Raw genomic sequence first — 21993 nt, 5'->3', positions numbered from 1 at the left:
TTCTCCAGAAAAAATATGTAGATTGAAAATAAGCACATGAAAAGATCCTCAACATCATTAGCTATCAGGGAAATAAAAATCAAAACCACAGTGACATACTACTTCACACCCACTAGGATGGTTATAATCAAAAAGTCAGATAATAACACGTATCAATGAGATTATGGAAGAATTGGAACTCTCATACACTGCTAAAGGGAATGTAAATGGTACAGCCACTTTGGAAAACTGTCAGTTTGGTATATCCTTATAATGCAATATTTTTTAGCAATAAAGATAAATGAAGTACTGACACATGCTACAGCATGGATAAACCTTAAAAATATTATACTCAGTGTAAGAAGTCAGTCACAAAATACTGCATATTGAATTATTCTATTTATATGAAGTGTCCAGAGGATATATTGTAGTTGCCTAGGACTGGGGAATTAGGAGGAATTGAGGAGTGACTACTAACGGATATAGTGTTAACTTTTAGTGTGATGAAAATTGATTGTGCCGATGGTTTCACAGCTCTGTGCATATACTAAAAACCAATGAATTGTACACTTTAAATGGGTGAATTAATTGTGAATTTTATCTCAATAAGCTATTATTTAAAAATAAGTTCATGAAAGATACTGGGAATTCAGAAGAATGTGTTGGTATTAACATTTTGAGTAAGGCATTTTCCTTCTACATGGCTCATCTATGGGAAAATAGCTTCTCTGGTATAAATCCTGGAAAGTAAAATGGAAAATGGCAGGATGGGGCAGTTTATGGATGACTTTGAATATCAGGGCAAGTAGTTTAAAAGTAATTGTTCAGGGAATGAAGAGCCATTAAAGATATTTGACCTGGGAAATGATAAAACTAGAGCTGTATCTCTGATACATGTAAGTAGCAGTAAGTATCAATACATGATAAATTAGAGTGAGGAGGTACTAAGAAAGATTGTGTTCTGGGAAAGTGACAAATGGTTGTGAGAGCAAAGGGTAAGTAATGCTGGTGGAGTTTTAAGCTATTTGATATAAAATGGGATTATTTAAATAGAGAAATAGAGGAGGAGCAGCTTGGAGTGGATAGGTAATAAATTTGTACTGAATTGAGGCATTGGTGAAATATTGGGATGAAACTATAAAGCAAGTATTTTGAAATGTGGCCTAGAAGTTTGGGAGAAATGACATTTTTCAGATGACAGTATTGTTCCTGAGTATGCTAATTAACTTACAATGACACAGTTTTGCTTCCCTAGCCTTATCACAAACATCTTTCTCTAAACTACTGACTCAATACTGATTAGCAACAAAGAGACTTTGAGATTATGTTGATAATGGAGAAAACTAAATGAGGTCAGACTTAGCTCATATGGCATTTTTGTGATAATTATAAAAAAGGCACCTCTTTTTAGTGTATGCAGCCTTGTGCCAAGGTGCATGGCTTGGCAAAGAGGCTGAATTTTAGAACTCATACCCTTCCTCAGGTGGGCTGCCTTGAACAGCATCTGTATGACAATACTCAGGGTTTCTGAGCAAAATAATATCTAACATAATGTTTCCAGGTTTTACTTTAAAAGTAGATTGAAACTATGTACACAAAGGGTAATATCTAAATTTGACCCATGAATAAACAACTCCACTATCAATATCATTGACAATACATAGTAAAATCACTAAATATTGGCCCTCACTGCACTAGAATCCCATAGTGAAATTTTACTTTCCGTTAAATCACTAGAGGCTCCTTGTGAGTGCTCTTGGCTTTTATCAAACGGTTATACTTCACATTACCACCTTGAATATTCCATCTCATACATCGGTAACTCACAGATAATCAGGGCTGGACTCCTGGGGTTTGTTGTACTTTGATTATAGGACTGGTTTAATTGCACGTGACTGATGCAAACCACCTTCTTTTCCAAAAACCTATTTCACTGCATTGTTTCCCCTCTCTAGCTTTAAGAGTTTCCATGTGTGACATCAGTCTAATAATGATTGTATTTGTTACATTAGAATAAAGAAAAAACAGTAAACTGTGCTCGGACTATACAAGGTATAAACAAGCTGGTTACATTTCACTTATGAATATTTCTTGGTTAATGAACTTTGGACTTCACACTTTCTGGTAGTTTCTAAGTAATTGTTTATTGTTAAATTGTTAAAAGAATTCCACCAGAAAATGTGTTTACATGGAAATAGAAAGCACTTCAACTGTAATTTAATTTAGTTTGCTGCCTATTCAGAGATTTTTCCACAGTATAATTATGAAAAAAAAATTTTTAAGTGGCTTTTTACATAGTTAACATATATGCAGCTCTCATGCCTTTATTTTTTAAAAATCATTAATTTACCAGCAGTAGAGATGTATGTGGCATGGAAAGCCTAAAGTGTTTACTATCTGGCCTCTTTCCTTTTATTTTAACATAATTTAATAGTCTTGTAACCTTCATTGTGAATGATACCAAATTATCTCTATGATTTATGGGAAGTGAGTGATGGTGATCACTTCACTGTTTTTCTCTATCACATTCCTTGAGATACAGTCCCTTTTATAACTAGACATACTGACTCATATGGGAGGACAAAGATATAAGATCAAAAGATGATGTAAATGAAGTTAAAGAACATGCTATACACAGGGAAGAAAAGTATTCTATGCACAAAATTGCTTTACAATGCATACAGAATTCCAGCGAATCACCACGAAAATGACAAAGAATGTAGTAATTGGATTAGTATTTCAAGCATGCAATTTCCACAAGAGGAAAAGTAAACTTCCATTAAGGATGTAAAAAAAAGTCCTCTTATGTCACTAGTAGTAAGGGAAAAGGTAATTGAACCAACAATGTAATATCATTACCTGAATTTTATTGGGGACAGTCAGAAAGTTTGACAATATCACGTTTTGTCAAAATATAAATAAGTTGGAAATTAACTGCAGGTCACGTGTCAAGATATTGCAACATCTTAAAGAATAAGCTAAGACCCTGCACTTCTGTTTCTAAATATATTCTCTGTCCAGATTAACTTTTACGTGTTTATACCAGAAATTTATATAAGGATGCCCACATAGGTATGGTCTCTATTAGGAAAAAAATTAGACACAACATAAATGTCTATAGTAGGAAAATGAATGAAGACATTGTTTATATGTATGGAAAATACAGTGTAGGAAGTAAAATGAATAAATTATATCAAAATTTAAAAGTGTAAACAGATCTCTAAAAGTGTTGAGTGAGAAAAGCAAGTTACACATCACTCTCATCACCTAGAGATGCTGATCTTTAGGACAAATAGCATGACCGAATAGGTCTTGAGATTATCTTCCTTGAGGAGAGGATGAAATTATATTCTACAACATGATTTGCATGTTGACTGCTTTCTCCTTCGGACCTAAAGTAATTCCATACATTTGTAGTCTGGTGTCTAATTCTGGAGAAAATCAAGTAATGAAGAAATTCTATTCTTCTGAGAATTAAGATAAAACATCTTTTTTACAGCACTACCTAACTCCTAGTCATTTCTTTGAGGGCAAAATAATATTTAACCGATACTTAGAAAACATAAATGAAGAGTACTTGGCAAATACTTGCACAAAAGGTAAACAAACCATAAATGTGACTGTGCATATAGAATCATAAAATCTTTTAAAATTTTCATACACAGTGAATCCCTAATAAGGTTTTATTACCAGTTAGTAATAATACCATGAAGAACACATAAATTTATGTTAATCTATTTACTGACACACAATTTTGGCTTTCTTGCTGAGGGCAACTACTTCCAAGGTCCCACATTCTTAACTGTCATCAGAAATTCATTATGGCTTTCCAAGTACCAGTATAATCTATAATTTTAAGTATCAAGGGAGAAACATCTACACTAATTAAAAGAACATAAAAGACAGCTTTTTACTACGTGAGCAAGCTGGACTCATTGCTATTTTATAATCACTGCAGTATGTAGGCAGCCCCAACTTGCAAAAGGACTCTGTATCACAATTTCTAAGACATTTAGTAAACTTGAAATTTCTTTATCAATAGCAACAATATCTTAAAAGATTATTTGGTTTGCGGGTATCTTATAAAGAGTAATTTAACCAGCAAATACCTGAAATTAAACTTTATTTTCTAATTTATATTTCTGTAGAAATGGGTGATTGTACTTTTTCCTCTTTTCTTTTCCATTTCTGCTAAACTCCCTTATTCCACAATTAAAAAATATAATTTTCAGAAATAAGTTTACAGACATCAAGACATTCTTCTTTGTACATTATGAATCTGTATGTTCTATCGGTCTCTTCTTCATACCTCTCTGGAATGATCTCCTATATCCATTCATAATCTACACAGGCTTATCCACTACCAGGAATAAACTTTCGCCCAGGTAAGATGCACTGTGGCTTTTATCATTTGAGTTCTTGACATTATGCTAAGCATTTGGGGCAACACACTTGAGGTTTGAAATTTGAAACATCTAAAATAGTATCAGAGAAGTCAATATGATTAAGGAATATCTCTTCCAGAGCATTAGTATCTTATGATGTCTGGAAAGACACTGCAGTTTTTGCATGTTTTACTCCATCAACCTTTTTTTTTTTTTAACATGTTTATTGGAGTATAACTGCTTTACAATGGTGTGTTAGTTTCTGCTTATGACAAAGTGAATCAGTTACATATGTCCCCATATCTCTTCCCTCTTGCGTCTCCCTCCCCCCTATATACATATGTCCCCATATCTCTTCCCTCTTGCGTCTCCCTCCCACCCTCCCTATCTCACCCCTCGAGGTGGTCACAAAGCACCAAGCTGATCTCCCTGTGCTATGCGGCTGCTTCCCACTAGCTATCTATTTTACATTTGGTAGTGTATATATGTCCATGCCACTCTCACTTTGTACCAGCTTACCCTTCCCTCTCCCCGTATCCTCAGGTCCATTCTCTAGTAGGTCTGTGTCTTTATTCCTGTCTTGCCCCTAGGTTCTTCATGACCATTTTTTTTAGATTCCATATATACATGTTAGCATATGGTATTTTTCTCTTTCTGACTTACTTCACTCTGTATGACAGTCTCTAGGTCCATCCACCTCACTACAAATAGCTCAATTTCATTTCTTTTTATGGCTAATATTCCATTGTATATATGTGCCACATCTTCTTTATCCTTTCATCTGTTGATGGATACTTAGGTTGCTTCCATGTCCTGGCTATTAAAAATAGAGCTGCAATGAACATTTTGGTACATTTTTGAATTATGGTTTTCTGAGGGTATATGCCCAGTAGTGGGATTGCTGGGTCATACGGTAGTTCTGTTTTTAGTTTTTTAAGGGATGTCCATCAACTTTTGAACTATATCATTGCCTAGACCAAGTCACTGCATTGACAGCTTCTTCTGCATACACTTGAGACAAAGTTCTCACATGATCTAGTAAGAATATGCTTTTAACCACCTATAGATAGCAAGCTGTATTCTTCTATATGTTAGGTTGGATGACATGCTCAGCTCAGTGTTCAGTCTGAGATCACCATACTCGTGATAGTTTTGAAGAGGTATTTTTAAATATAGTCCCCATATTTTAAATGTCTCATTTAATCCTCACAAAAACATAATGAAATAAATCCTATAATTAGGTCATTTTATAAGTAAAAAACTAAGATTTAAAGAGGTTAACTAATCAGACCAATATCACTTGAAAAGATGTGTGACAGGGCTGGAATTTGAACCAAATCTGGAAGATTCCAGACCATGATTTCTTTATTACTAAGCTATACTATTTTTTATTACTAAAAGCTACATTGACAAAAAAAATGAAGTTTAAAAGAACAAGTAAATTTCTCCCAGAAAACATTTAGCTCTAAATAGCCTTGTTTAAAATTCTATTAATACTGAAGCTACTAGTACTTAATTTCACCTAGGCATTTATATTCATTGAGAATTAACTCTTCATACTATCTAAATAATTTGTTGATTTTTAAAAATGCACCTTTCCTTTGAAAAACTCTTAGCTGAAAATTTTCTGATACAAATCTTTCTTGAATCAAAAAGTATTCTAACATTCTAATGTTATTTTATTATGCAAATATTTTTGTTTCTATTTTCTTTGATATCTCCCGTGCCTGGGAAAGTGTCTGGCACATAAAATGTGCCAATAAATATTTGATGAATGAAAATTCATGTGAGAACTGCAACTATTTTGAGTACAGTATAATAATAAAAGCAGTTTCCAACTGCCCTCCCCTATTCTGAACTCTTATACCATCTTTGGCTACCTAGATGTAAAACTTTATTTTTTTCTGTGATTTATCTTTCAGTAGTGAGTGTATTACTATAACCTGTAGATAAAATATTGATTTTATCTTTAGGGAATACAAACATACTTATCAAGCATTGTAAAATTTTATCCAAATCAGAGAAAGATTGATGACCAGAATGTTCGGCATTTCCCCGAGACTGAAGGAAGTCTCTTACTCAATATTTTGAGTTAGATTCAACAGTTGAGTTTAATCACTTGTGCATCTAACTGCAGCTTTCAGAATTCTATCATTTAATTCAACTGGAACTAGTTACTCAAGTTTCATGAAAGCACAGGTTTAGCTCTTACTGTTTTCTCTCACATCTGCTCATCTATTTTCACTTAATGTTGGTTGTTCTTTTTTTCAATTTAAAGTCCTTTTTCTTCCTGTATGAGAGAAAAGCAAAATATGGCATATTAGACACTCAGAAACTCATGAAAATAGGTGGCAGAGGGGCAGAGGGATAAGGAAAGAAAGATTGATAGAAGGATAAAGACAAAGAAAGGAAGGAAAGGTAACCCATGAAGGAAGAATGAGATGGAGAGCATTGCTTATAATCTCGGTGATACAGGGAAAATTGAATTTGTTATAAGAAGATTTTGTTCATATTGAGTCCATCATTTTGCTATGTGACCTTGATTTTGCCAAAGTCTTAAAGGTTAAAATGATGGCAGCTTCACTTATTTTACCAGCTTGCTGTGAGAATCAAAGCAAGTCAAAGCCAACTGTAAATTGTGAAATGGATTGCAAATGTAAGGCAAGCACACTGATCTTACTGTGTTAGATTGACTGGATTTGAATTACAGCTTTGCCACTTTATAGACTAGTTTACTTATCTTTGCCTGTTGCCTATATTTAAAGAATATAGAGAAGATTGTGAAGGTTAAATTATAAAACGCATATGAAGTGTTCTTAAAGAGCCCTGCAAATGTTGAGTGGAGCTGAAAGTATACTTAGTCACATGATCTAACTTGATTTACTCAACCAATATGTGAGTATGCACTCAGTATTGTTACTATTTTATATTAAGCAAAATAGCAAAACAAACAAAAATCCTTATATACAGAGTAAGTAATGAACTTTTGTTCTTCAACATTTTTACCAATATTGATAAAAATTTTACACTACTATTTAAACATTGTTTTACAAAAGGGAGATAGAAGAGTTTCTTTCATATTGAATAGACTCCAGAAAAATGTTATATTCACTGCAAAGTGTGGTGTCGCTCTCTACTGTTCCCTTGTGCAAAGGAGGATTATTTCCTTTTATGCAGATGTCACTAAAAAGATAGAACATCCTAATATATGAAGAAATTATAATATAAGGGGGTTTAAAATTCTATAAATTGAATATTCTACTGATTATTTTATGAAGTTCATCTTTTTTCCCTTAAATTTCTTTATATCATTCCTCCAGCTTATGTATTTGAAATGTACTAGGGCATACATCAATGTGGCTAAGTTTAATATTGTATTTCTGTATAAGACAGTTGAGGTCTCTGAGTTCCATAGATTCATACTGTACTGTTCAGCCTCATAATTGTTTCATGAGCATATTTGGCTGGTCAAAACATGGACTGGATATAATTGTGTGACCTGATTAGCATAAGGTCATTCTTTCATTCAAGGAAAATCAAACTGTTCACATAAATGGCAGAATGGGTGAATAGCAACATGTGTTTTGGTCAAGAAAGTCCACAGTTTCAGAGACTGCAAAAGCCTTCAAATTATATAAAGACAAATGATAAGTAAAAAGGAATTTAAAAATCACAGAATGTCAGAATTAGAAGAAACAGAGGTCAAGTGCTATAGTCAACAACTTATGCTTGTTCCTCTTTAGACACCATTAAGTGTGTTTTTTTGTTTGCTTATGGTAGATTTTTCTTTTTTTAAACCTGAACTGTTACGTTATTACGGAAAGAGCCCTAACTACAATCCATTTCTAACAATCCTCATTAACAAAAAGTATTAAATATGGGAATATTCTTTTCACAAAAATTGTGCTGATTGTATGCTTGGATTTATCTAAATTCAGTTTGCTTTGATTTTCATGCTGTTGATTAAAAAGATTAATGCTTTCAATATCTCAGTGGAAAACTCTTTGTACTTCAGTTTAAATTGAGAAGAAAATCTCCAAATTGATATTATATTTTAATAAGTTCACTTTATAGTATATACACCTGCATTTAGATCCATTCAACAACAAACATCACTGAAGCTCTGATGTATTCCAGACATTGGTCTTCCTGCTGAGGTATGGAAATTGTGATAGAACACAAGTCAGACCCTCAAGAAGTTCCAAGTGCATTGTGTGATATGGAGATACAATATAAATAAGCACAGTACTTATGGTCTATTACTCATCCTATCACATTTTCTAACAGTAAACGGAGGGAAAATCCAAAAGCAGTGAAAAAAGCACTGTACCCGAAGACGACATTTGTATTATTTTGAATACTGTGCTTACCTACCAGCAGGACTTCACAGGTCGGGAAATAAACTAAAAAAGTGACAGAGGGAACATACAGTTGCAAAGAAATCTGATCCTTCTGGCACTAATGAGAGGCACACCAGGATCAAAATATAAACAAAATGGGGAATATCCTGTGATAATTTAATTTTTTACATTTATATCTTTGAAAGGAATAGTCACTCTGTAGGCAAAGAAGAGGAGTGGTAACATCCTAAAAAATGCTGGTGTACTATAACAAACATGTAATATTATATGTATGTGTGTATTTCATTTAATATTTTTCATCACTATAAATTTCTGTCGGTTTATTGTGCCTGCTTCTTTAGTGTTTTACTGAAAATGTGTTTCAGGTTGCAAGAAATATCTTTTTGTCAATTTCTCTTTAGCCACAGTTCTAGCTTTCTATATTATTAATAGTATTTCCAGAAAAATAATGTTTAATCACTGTACATATCAAATATGAATACTGTATTTTATTAGTATAAAAGTAACATTGCATAAATTTTCTATTTTAATCCAACTTTATTTAATAGTAGCTTAGACTTTATAACTTTCTTTGTGTGTAGCTTTTGGTGTCCATCTTGTCAACATTTGCCCAATATTTTATGGTTAAGCAGTTACTGTCATTTTGTCTTTTAATTGTAAATAACTTGAATAAAGAACCAAAGTACAGTGGCTGTGAGTGCAGGCTTTGAGGTTATGTAGACCTTGTGTCAATCATGTCTCAGTACTTCTAACTCAGTAGTTTTATATATTGAATTTCTTGGGGCCTGTATCTCTTTACTTGCAAAATGAGTATAATTTCACCTACATAATTGAGTTGTATGAAGGGTTATATGTGGAGAGATAAGTTATGAGAATATAATGTGTGCTAATTAAAAGCTCTTACATTATTGCTTTTTTGTCCCTGAAAGTTTTGTTTTCTATTTTATTTCTGATTCTTAATTTTTAACATTTACTATATTATTTGTCTAATTCCATGTATTTTAACATGTGCGATATCTATATTGCTTATTTGAATTTTTGGCCCATTGATTTTAAAGTTATATACAATTATTTTTTCTATTATGAATAGTCATAAACTTTTGTAAAATTTATTTGAACTTACTTTTATTAAAGTTTTATTTATTATACATAATATATCAATATGATATTAATATATGTTAATATGAGAAATTTAGCATTATTTTTCTTACCTCTTACCCTCAACTTCTTATATTCTCTGTCCTATCTTTCTACTGATAATTGAACAAATAGTTTGATAAAATTTATTATTTGATCTTTTGATGATAATTTTTTACTTGAATGATTTCTTAAGTATATTATCATTTAGGCAATTGTAATTTAAGTCACTTAATTGTTCATTATCAAACCATTTTAATGTTTTTCCAGTCACTGTTTCTTCAAATTGATTTAAAGTTTGGTTGGTCAAAGAATGTCTAAGAGTACATTGTTTTTTTTCAATAAGACTTTTGTGGGTTTAAACTTTCTGACCCCCTAAGTATATAACACCTTTCTGATTACTTTGCAGAAGAGTGGCAAATTGAGCATAAAATTCAGAGTTCAGTCTGTTTCCCACAGGTTCAATTTTCTTTTGCTAGTTCAAAATACAAAGCAATAGTCTTTAGAAGAAGCCAGCATTACCTCCTTTGGGATTTTATTCTATTTTTTTTTATCTTTTCAATGAAGATGTTATTTTTACTGAATTTTGCCATAATCAGAACTTCTTTTAATTTCCAATTAGATAATTTTCTAAATTCCTTTCACTTCCCTTTTCCCTCTCCCTGTTCACTCTCACTCTACCTCTTCACTGCTTCTGTTCCATCTGATCTGATCTTTTTTCCTAGGAATCCTGTTTGATAATGAAATTAATGGAGTTAATGTCATTGTCTCTATGTCTCTCCTTTTTCTTATTTACTTCTAAGCTTCACATGTTAGTTCTGGGTGAATTTTAAAAATCTTGCTTCTACTTTACCAATTGCATTTTTTTTTAATATTCTACCTGCTCCTTGTATTCTTTTTTATTTTTAATTTCATTTTATTTGGGCATCATGTTTTCCATGTTTTTCAACTTTCCTCATCTCAAAGTATTTCTTCACAGTGATTGTTTAATTCTGGAAACAGATACAATATCCACTAGAATCTTCTTGAGAATAAAATTAGAAATACTCTCCTGTTCTTAAGCTTTTTGTGGAGTATAACATACAAGTAGAAAGTGCACAGATCTTAAGTGCACAGCCCAATACATTGCCACCTAATGAGCACACGTAGATAACCACTACCCAAAGAAATCGAAAACTATAGGTGGTATTCTGTCCATGCCCAATCACTGTGCTCTGCTTCTTCCACAAAATTGGTTGCTCTCCTGAATTCTGTCTGATATAGTAGTTTTGCCTGGTTTGTTTTTGTTTTGATGGAATTATATGGTATGCATTATGGTGTGCCTGGCTTCTTTCCCTCTTGCAGGATTCATCCACATTGATGTGTTTGGCTGTGATATGTCCATTTCTATTACCATATGATACTATGTTTTGTGAATAGAACATACTTCATTTATGCATTCCTCTGTTGTTGCACATTTGAATTGTTTTCATTTTTTGGATATTTAAACTAATGCTGTTATAAATATGTACACATTTCCCTTAGGTATACACCTAGGAATGGAAATGATAAGTAGTAGGGCATACATAAATTCAACTTCAGCAGATAGTGCTAAGTAATTTTCCAATGAAGCTATAGAAGTTTATATGATTAACAGGAATATTAGTTACCTAATAGTATATAACAAACTAATTAAATCTTAGTACTCTAACACAATAACTATTTTCTTATACCTCATGGATTTGTGGTTCAGGAATCATTTGAGGATAATGTTGGTGAGAGAATGTGTAGTGATGTTTGGCAATGATTTTGGGGTTAGGGACTTTATTTTTCTTTTTGGTAGGAGTCGATCAGGTATGGTTAGAAAAGATGGACTAACCCTCATAATTCAAAATGCTTGGTAAACTTAATTAAAGGACAGGATTCATCCCATGTATAAATATTCTTTAGGGATACAAAAATAAAGTTATTCTGTCAAGGAATTTACAGTCTAAATTGAGTGTTACATGTGAAAAGAACAGTTAAAATAACTTGACTGTATACTTTTCATGATGGAATTATATGTGCACAAAGGTGTAGAAGGGCCATGGAGTTTTCTCTTTAGAAGACTCAAAAAGATTCCAGACATGCACTAGAAATTAATGGCGATTTTTAAAAAGTCTCAAATGTCTTATTTTCTAAGCAAGGAATTCTAGTTTGGCACATTTTTCCATCTAAAAGTTGTTTTGATGTGCACAAGAGTCAGGAGGAAGTATAAATTTTATTAGGTAAGTCTTCAAGAGTAGGCAGTAGTAAGGTCATAGAGATTTTCATCTCATATTCGGTTGAATTTAATTATGTTGATGTTGAAGAGCTGTTTTAAATAAGGTACACACATGATTTTGTTTGGGAAAAGATAGTCTAGCATTGGTGTTAAATCAATTGAAAACATATGCAAGTAGAGGCCCCCCCCAAAAAAGTACTTGAGAGACAAGTGAAGTTTTGTATTACATGAGATTATTAAGGTCTCAATGAGGTTAATACTCATGAAGAAGATATAAACAATATTAAAAAGGGAAAATCAATGGAACCTGTTTAACAATTGAATGAGGGTTAGTGAGAGAGGAAAAGTCATCTGTCAGATTCTGAGGTTGATGTCTGGATGAATGGCATATTCACTGAGATCAGAATGTATGGAAGAAGCTAACTATAGAATTATTCTTCATGCCTTAACATGTTCTATAAGGAAAGCAGATAAAATGTGAACATAACAAAAACTTCACTTAAAGGGAATATTAATGAACCATAAAATGATCATAATTTATATGGAAAATAGCACACACCCACACACCCCATGTTATTATTATAATAGCCCAAAGTGGCTCCCATGTGTGCACCTACAGCAAACCCAGTAATTCTTTTTGCTGGAATAAAGGACACCCTAGGAGTCAGAGGACACTGAGAGTGAGAAATTGGTTGTCAAAAGCCACAACTTCATGGAAATGGGATGAGATTCTTATAACTCATGAAAAAAATATGCATATACTACCAGAAAATAAACGAACAAACAACAATATTCCATTCACCAGAAGGCAGAGCCATCATTCTTCTTATTCAGAGACAGAAAGATTTTTTCAAATTGCATCCTAAATAAGTATTTCCTCTTCCAGAAGATGAAAACAAGAGTAATAATATCCAGAATAATATTGTTAGACAAGTATTTCTTTTTTTTTTTACATAAATTTATGCTTATAACAGGACTAGGTAAGGTAAACTTGGCTTTGCACCTGCTGTTTTTGGAATTTTATACACAGGTATTTTTCTTGCCAATTTGCATATTTTGCCTTTCTGTGCCAGCAACTTGTTTGCCAAGATGTATGTTAAGCTAACTTCTATTTTCACCAGAAAACATAGAAACGCTGTGGGGCTTCCTTAATAGCAGGAAAGGACCCAGTTAATCACATGCATATGACAGCTGGAGGTTCATATCCTCAGGAATGAAGTTGCAGTTATACAAAACAAATAGAAAAGTTTTATCCAATGAGCTTCCTTAACTGAATTTCTAAAGTTTCCTAATCATTTATAAATAAGCTCCAATAGATGAGGGGATTTTAAGTGATTAGCTTACGGAATGCTTTAAAGGATATTATTTTTCACTAAATCACAAGCAAAGACTTTAAACCAAATGTTGAATTACAGTTTTTGATCTGAGATGGGACCTGTGAAGTAGTCTCACTCCATATATTTAGAACAAGAATAACAAAGCCATGAGCAGGAGGGCATTTCTTCCTAGAGCTTTAAGAGTAGCTTTTAGCCTGTCAATCAATAAAACATATTTCATGTGCCAAGGTTCAGTTTAAAAAATGTAGTCTGACACACATGTACAAAGCTACAGCTCTTCAGAGTATGCTTGTTTTTCCCAATATGCACAAGCATATTTATGGTAACTGTCATTTGGACTGATCAAGCGAGTGCAGAAGGGAAGAAAATGTCATTCTTGCATAGAATAGCAGAAGATGTCAGTAATTTGAGAACTAATGACTTAAAGGCTTAGGGAGAAATGAAGAAAACAGAGTAGTGCTCTTAATGATTTATTTGATGCTTACCAAATGGCATATGCTCAGTAAATCTCCTTTATACCAAAATATGTGTTACGGTCTCCAGAAACTGTCCTAAGCAAGTGAGGTGGGTACAAAACAGAAAAAGTGAAGCATGAAGATTATATGGAGTTTATAAGGTTACTAAGAAGACTTTTGAAAGTCAAGAACTATGAAATTATACATTCAATTTACAGATAACCACTGTTCTCAGCATCTGGAAATAAATGACCCAATATATTTTAGTACATGAGTTTCAGAATACTTGAATTTAGGAAATAGACATTTATCATTCATTACCACATAAGTCATTGGAAAATAGCATGCAATGCTCTCTTTTTAGACGTATAAATAGTAAAATTAAAAACAAAACAAATGTCTAAGAATACAATCACTTAAATATAGTAATTCATATAGTGGTATGCTATATAGCTAAACATTAATATTATACTTCTGAAAAATAATGAGAAATGCATATATAGTACTAGGAGAAGAGATTAAAGAGTACATAAAAAGAGTACAAAACAGTATATATAGTGTGATACTAATTGCATAAAAACATTTATATTTACATGAATTATAAAATATTAAGAATTTGACAATTTTTTTGAATAAAGAAATTATGTTTAAATACTCTATATTTTTCCACATTGTGTTCTTTCTTACTTTTTTTTTAAACATCTTTATTGGAGTATAATTGCTTTAATCACCCTGGTATCAGGGTGATGGTGGCCTCATAAAATGAGTTTGGGAATGCTCGTCCCTCTGCTATATTTTGGAAGAGTTTGAGAAGGATAGGTGTTAGCTCTTCTCTAAATGTTTGATAGAATTTGCCTGTGAAACCATCTGGTCCTGGGCTTTTGTTTGTTGGAAGGTTTTTAATCACAGTTTCAATTTCAGTGCTTATGATTGGTCTGTTCATATTTTCTATTTCTTCCTGGTTCAGTCTCGGAAGGTTGTGCATTTCTAAGAATTTGTCCATTTCTTCTAGGTTGTCCATTTTATTGGCGTATAGTTGCTTGTAGTAACCTCTCATGATCCTGTGTATTTCTGCAATGTCAGTTGTTACTTCCCCTTTTTCATTTCTAATTCTGTTCATTTGAGTCTTCTCCCTTTTTTTCTTGTTGAATATGGCAAATGGTTTATCAATATTGTTTATCTTCTCAAAGAATCAGCTTTTACTTTTATTCATCTTTGCTATTGTTTTCCTTCATTTCTTTTTCATTTATTTCTTATCTGATCTTTATGATTTCTTTCCTTCTGCTAACTTTGGGGTTTTTTTGTTCTTCTTTCTCTAATTGCTTTAGGTGTAAGGTTATATTGTCTATTTGAGATGTTTTTTGAGGTAGGCTTGTATAGCTATAAACTTCCCTCTTAGAACTACTTTTGCTGCATCCCATAGGTTTTGGGCTGTCGTGTTTTCATTGTCATTTGTTTCTAGGTATTTTTTGATTTCCTGTTTGATTTCTTCAGTGATCTCTTGGTTATTTAGTAGTGTATTGTTTAGCCTCCGTGTATTTATATTTTTAACAGATTTTTTCCTGTAATTGATATCTAGTCTTAAAGCATTGTGGTCCGAAAAGATACTTGATATGATTTCAATTTTCTTAAATTTACCAAGGCTTCATTTGTGACCCAAGATATGATCTATCCTGGAGGATATTCCATGAGCACTTGAGAAGAAAGTGTATTCTGTTGTTTTTATATGCAATGTCCTATAAATATCAATTAAGTCCATCTTGTTTTATGTATCATTTAAAGCTTGTGTTTCCTTATTTATTTTCTTTCTTTTTTTTGAATTTTATTTTTTTCATACAGCATGTTCTTATTAGTTATTCATTTTATACATATTAGTGTATATATTTCAATCCCAATCTCCCAATTCATCACAGCACTGCCATCCCCCCGCCGCCGCCGCCGCCGCTTCCCCCCTAGGTATCCATACGTTTGTTCTCTACATCTTTGTCTCAATTTCTGCCGTGTAAACCGGTTCATCTGTATGACTTTTCTAGGTTCCACATGTATGCGTTAATACACAACATTTGTTTTTCTTTCTGACTTACTTCAGTCTGTATGACTGTCTCTAGATTCATCCATGTCTCTACAAATGACCCAATGTCGTTCCTTTTTATGGCTGAGTAATAATCCATTGTATATATGTACCACATCTTCTTTATCCATTCGACTGTCGATGGGCATTTAGGTTGCTTCCATGACCTGGCTATTGTAAATAGTGCTGCAATGAACATTGGGGTGCATGTGTCTTTTTGAATTATGGCTTTCTTTGGGTATAGGCCCAGTAGTGGGATTGTTGGGTCATAGAGTAATTCTATTTTTAGTTTTTTAAGGAACCTCCATACTGTTCTCCATAGTGGCTGTATCAATTTGCATTCCCACCAGCAGTGCAAGTGTGTTCCCTTTTCTCCACATTCTCTCTAGCATTTGTTATTTGTAGATTTTCTGATGATGCCCATTCCAACCGGTGTGAGGTGATACCTCATTGTAGTTTTGATTTGCATTTCTCTAATAATTAGTGATGTTGAGCAGCTTTTCATGTGCTTCTTGGCCATCTGTATGGCTTCTTTGGAGAAATATCTATTTAGGTCTTCTGCCCATTTTTTGATTGGGTTGTTTGTTTTTTTAATATTGAGCTGCGTGAGCTGAAAAATTAATCCTTTGTCCATTGATTCATTTGCAAATATTTTCACCCATTCTGAGGTGTCTTTTTGTCTTGCTTGTAGTTTCCTTTGCTTTGCAAAAGCTTTTAAGTTTCAGTAGGTCCCACTTGTTTATTTTTGTTTTTACTTCCATTACTCTAGGAGGTGGACCAAAAGAGATGTTGCTATGATTTATGTCAAAGAGTGTTCTCCCTTTGTTTTCCCCTAAGAGTTTTATAGTGTCTGGTCTTACATTTAGGTCTCTAATCCAGTTTGAGTTTATTTTTGTGTATGGTGTTAGGGAGTGTTCTAATTTCATTCTTTTACATGTAGGTGTCCAGTTTTCCCAACACCACTTATCGAAGAGACTGTCTTTTCTAGTCTGAAGTCAGGGAGTCTGATTCCTCCAGCTCCGTTTTTTTCCCTCAACACTTCTTTGGCTATTTGGGGTCTTTTGTATCTCTGTACAAATTTTAAGATGATTTGTTCTAGTTCTGTAAAAAATGCCATTGGTAATTTGATAGGGATTGCATTGAATCTGTAGATTGCTTTGGGTAGTATAGTCATTTTCACAGTATTAATTCTTCCAATTCAAGAACATGGTATATATCTCTCCATCTGTTGGTATCATCTTTAATTTCTTTCATCAGTGTCTTATAGTTTTCTACATATAGGGCTTTTGTATCCCTAGGTAGGCTTATTCCTAGGTATTTTATTCTTTTTGTTGCAGTGGTAAATGGGAGTGTTTCCTTAATTTCTCTTTCAGATTTTTCATTTGTGTATAGGAATGCAAGAGATTTCTGTGCATTAATTTTGTATCCTGCAACATTACCAAATTCATTGATTAACTCTATTAGTTTTCTGGTGGCATTTTTAGGATTCTCTATGTATAGTATCATGTCATCTGCAAACAGTGACAGTTTTACTTCTTCTTTTCCAATTTGTATTCCTTTCATTTCTTTTTCTTCTCTGATTGCCGTTGCTAGGACTTCCAAAACTATGTTGACCAATAGTGGTGAGAGTGGACATCCTTGTCTCCTTCCTGATCTTAGAGGAAATGCTTTCAGTTTTTCACCATTGAGAATGGTATTTGCTGTGGGCTTGTCATATATGGCCGTTATTATGTTGAGGTAGGTGCCCTCTATCCCCACTTTCTGCAGAGTTTTTATTATAAATGGGTGTTGAATTTTGTCAAAAGCTTTTTCTGCATCTATTGAGGTGATGATATGGTTTTTCTTCTTCAGTTTGTTAATATGGTGTATCACATTGATTGATTTGCGTATATTGAAGAATCCTTGCATCCCTGGGATAAATTGATCAAATCCCACTTGATCATGGTGTATGATCCTTTTAATGTGTTGTTGGATTCTGTTTGCTAGTATTTTGTTGAGGATTTTTGAATCTATATTCATCAGTGATATTGGTCAGTAATTTTCTTTTTCTGTAGTACCTTTTTCTGGTTTTGGTATCAGGGTGAAGGTGGCCTCATAGAATGAGTTTGGGAGTGTTCCTTCCTCTGCAATATTTTGGAAGAGTTTCAGAAGGATGGGTGTTAGCTCTTCTCTAAATGTTTGATAGAATTCACCTGTGAAGCCAGCTGGTCCTGGACTTTTGTTTGTTGGTAGATTTTTAATCACAGTTTCAATTTCATTACTTGTGATTGATCTGTTCATATTTTCTGTTTCTTCCTGATTCAGTCTTGGCAGGTTGTGCATTTCTAAAAATTTGTCCATTTCTTCCGGGTTGTCCATTTTATTGCCATAGAGTTGCTTGTAGTAATCTCTCATGATCTTTTGTATTTCTGCAGTGTCGCTTGTTGTTTTTCATTTCTAATTCTATTGATTTGAGTCTTCTCCCTTTTTTTCTTGATGAGTCTGGCTAATGGTTTATCAATTTTGTTTATCTTCTCAAAGAACCAGCTTTTAGTTTTATTGATCTTCGCTATTGTTTTCTTTGTCTTTATTTCATTTATTTCTGCTCTGATTTTTATGATTTCTTTCCTTCTGCTAACCTTGGATTTTGTTTGTTCTTCTTTCTGTAGTTCCTTTGGGTGTAAGGTCCAATTGTTTCTTGTTTCTTGAGGTAGGCTTGTATAGCTATAAACTTCCCTCTTAGAACTACTTTTGCTGCATCCCATAGGTTTTGGATCATCATGTTTTCATTGTCATTTGTCTCTAGGTAATTTTTGATTTCCTCTTTGATTTCTTCAGTGATCTCTTGGTTAGTTAGTAACATATTGTTTAGCCTCCATGTGTTTGTGTTTTTTACGTTTTTTTCCCTGTTATTCATTCCTAATCTCATAGCGTTGTGGTCAGAAAAGATGCTTGATATGATTTCAATTTTCTTAAATTTACTGACGTTTGGTTTGTGACCCAAGATGTGATCTATCCTGGAGAATGTTCCATGAGCACTTGAGAAGAAAATGTAATCTGTTGTTTTTAGATGGAATGTCCTATAAATATCAATTAAATCTACCTGGTGTATTGTGTCATTTAAAGCTTGTGTTTCCTTATTAATTTTTTGTTTGGATGATCTGTCCATTGGTGTAAGTGAGGTGTTAAAGTCCCCCACTATTACTGTGTTACTGTCGATTTTCTTTTTATAGCTGTTAGCAGTTGCCTTATGTATTGAGGTCCCCCTATGTTGGGTGCATATATAATTGTTACATCTTATTCTTAGATTGATCCCTTCATCATTACATAGTGTCCTTCCTTGTCTCTTGTAACATTCCTTATTTTAAAGTCTATTTTATCTGATATGAGTATTGCTACTCTAGCTTTCTTTTGATTTCCATTTGCCTGGAATATCTTTTTCCATCCCCTCACTTTCAATCTGTATGTGTCCCTAGGTCTGAAGTGGGTCTCTTGTAGACAGCATTTATATGGGTCTTGTTTTTGTATCCATTCAGCGAGCCTGTGTCTTTTGGTTGGAGCGTTTAATCCATTCATGTTTAAGTTAATTATCAATAGGTATGTTCCTATTACCATTTTTTCAGTTGTTTTGGGTTTGTTTTTGTAGGTCCTTTTTTTCTCTTGTGTTTCCCACTTAGAGAAGTTCCTTTAGCATTTGTTGTACAGCTGGTTTGGTTGGTGCTGAATTCTCTTAGCTTTTGCTTGTTGTAAAGCTTTTGATTTTTCCATCGAATCTGAATAAGATCCTTGCCGGGTAGAGTAATCTTGGCTGTAGGTTCTTCCCTTTCATCACTTTAAATATGATATGCCACTCCCTTCTGGCTTGTAGAGTTTCTGCTGAGAAATCTGCTGTTAACCTTATGGGAGTTCCCTTGTATATTATTTGTTGTTTTTCCAGCAAGGCTGGTTTCAATAATTTTTCTTTGTCTTTAAGTTTTGCCAGTTTGATTACTATGTATCTCGGCATGTTTCTCTTTGGGTTTATCTGTATGGGACTCTCTGCACTTCCCGGACTTGGGTGGCTATTTCCTTTCCCATGTTAGGGATGTTTTTGACTATAATCTCTTCAAATATTTTTTCGGGTTCTTTCTCTCTCTATTCTCTTTCTAGGACCCCTATAATGCGAAGGTTTTTACGTTTAATTTTTTCCCAGAGGTCTCTTAGGCTGTCTTCATTGCTTTTCATTCCTTTTTCTTTATTCTGTTCCACAGGAGTGAATTCCACCATTCTGTCTTTCAGGTCACTTATCTGTTCTTCAACCTCAGTTATTCTGCTATTGATTCCTTCTAGTGTATTTTTCATTTCAGTTATTGTGTTGTTCATCTCTGTTTGTTTGTTCTTTAATTCTTCTACGTCTTTATTAAACAGTTCTTACATCTTCTCGATCTTTGCCTCCATTCTTTTTCCAAGGCCCTGGGTCATCTTCACTATCATTATTCTGTATTTTTTCCTCTGGAAGGTTTCCTATCTCCACTCCATTTAGTGGTTTTTCTCTGGTTTTATCTTGTTCCTTCATCTGGTACATAGCCCTCTGCCTTTTCATCTTGTCTGTCTTTCTGTGAACGTGGATGTTTTTCCACAGGCTGCAGGATTGTGGTTCTTCTTGTTTCTGCTGTCTGCCCTCTGGTGGATGAGGCTATCTAAGAGACTTGAGCAAGTTTCCTGATGGGAGGGACTGGTGGTGGGTAGAGCTGACTGTTGCTCTGGTGGGCAAAGCTCAGAAAAACTTTAATCCACTTGTCTGCTGATGGTTGGGTCTGGGTTCCGTCACTGTTGCTTGTTTGGCCTAGGTGACCAAACACTGGAGCCTACCCGGGCTCTTTGGTAGGCCCAATGGCTGACTCTGGGAGCACTCACATGAAGGAGTACTTCCCAGAATCTCTGCTGCCAGTGCCCTTGTCCTCACAGTGAGACACAGCCCCACCCTGCCTCTTCAGGAGACCCTCCAACACTAGCAGGTATGTCTGGTTCAGTCTCCCCTGGGGTCACTGCTCCTTCCCCTGGGTTCCGACACGCATACTACTTTGTGTGTGCCCTCTAAGAGTGTAGTCTCTGTTTTCCCCAGTCCTGTTGAAGTCCTGCAATCAAATCCTGCTAGCTTTCAAAGTCTGATTCTATAGGAATTCCTCCTCCCATTCCCAGACCCCCACGTTGGGAAGCCTGACATGTGGCTCAGAACCTTCACTCCAGTGTGTGGATTTCTGTGGTGTAAGTGTTCTCCATTTTGTGAGTCACGAACCCAGAGGTTATGGGATTTGATTTTATTGTGATTGCGCCCCTCTTACAATCTCATTGTGACTTCTCTTATGTCTTTGGATGTGGGGTATCTTTTTTGGTGACTTCCAGTGTCTTCCTGTAGATGATTGTTTAGCAGTTAATTGTCTCCTTATTTATTTTCATTTTGGATCAACTGTCCATTGGTGAAAGTGGGGTGTTAAAGTCCCCTACTATGATTGTGTTACTGTCGATTTCCCCTTTTATGGCTGTTAGCATTTGCCTTACATATTGAGGTGCTCCTGTGTTGGATTCATAAATATTTACAATAGTTATATCTTCTTCTTGGATTGATCCCTTGATCATTCTGTAGTGTCCTTCTTTGTCTCTTGTAATAGGCTTTATTTTAAAGTCTATTTTACCTGATACGAGATTTGCTACTCCAGTTTTCTTTTGATTTCTATTTGAATGGAATATCTTTTTCCATCCCCTCACTTTCAATCTGTATGTGTCTCTAGGTCTGAAGTGCGTCTCTTTTAGACAGCATATATATGGGTCTTGTGTTTGTATCCATTCAGCCAATCTATGTCTTTTGGTTGGAGCATTTAATCCATTTACATTTAAGGTAGTCATTGATATGTATGTTCCTATTACCATTTTCTTAATTGTTTTGGGTTTGTTATTGTAGGTCTTTTCCTTCTCTTGTGTTTCCTGCCTAGAGAAGTTCCTTTAGCATTTGTTGTAAAGCTGGTTTGGTGGTGCTGAACTCTCTCAGCTTTTGTTTGTCTGTAAAG

Source organism: Phocoena phocoena, chromosome 6, assembly GCF_963924675.1.
Source record: "Phocoena phocoena chromosome 6, mPhoPho1.1, whole genome shotgun sequence".
NCBI classification, from domain to species: Eukaryota; Metazoa; Chordata; class Mammalia; order Artiodactyla; family Phocoenidae; genus Phocoena; species Phocoena phocoena.
Note: the sequence above shows the minus strand (reverse complement) of the source record.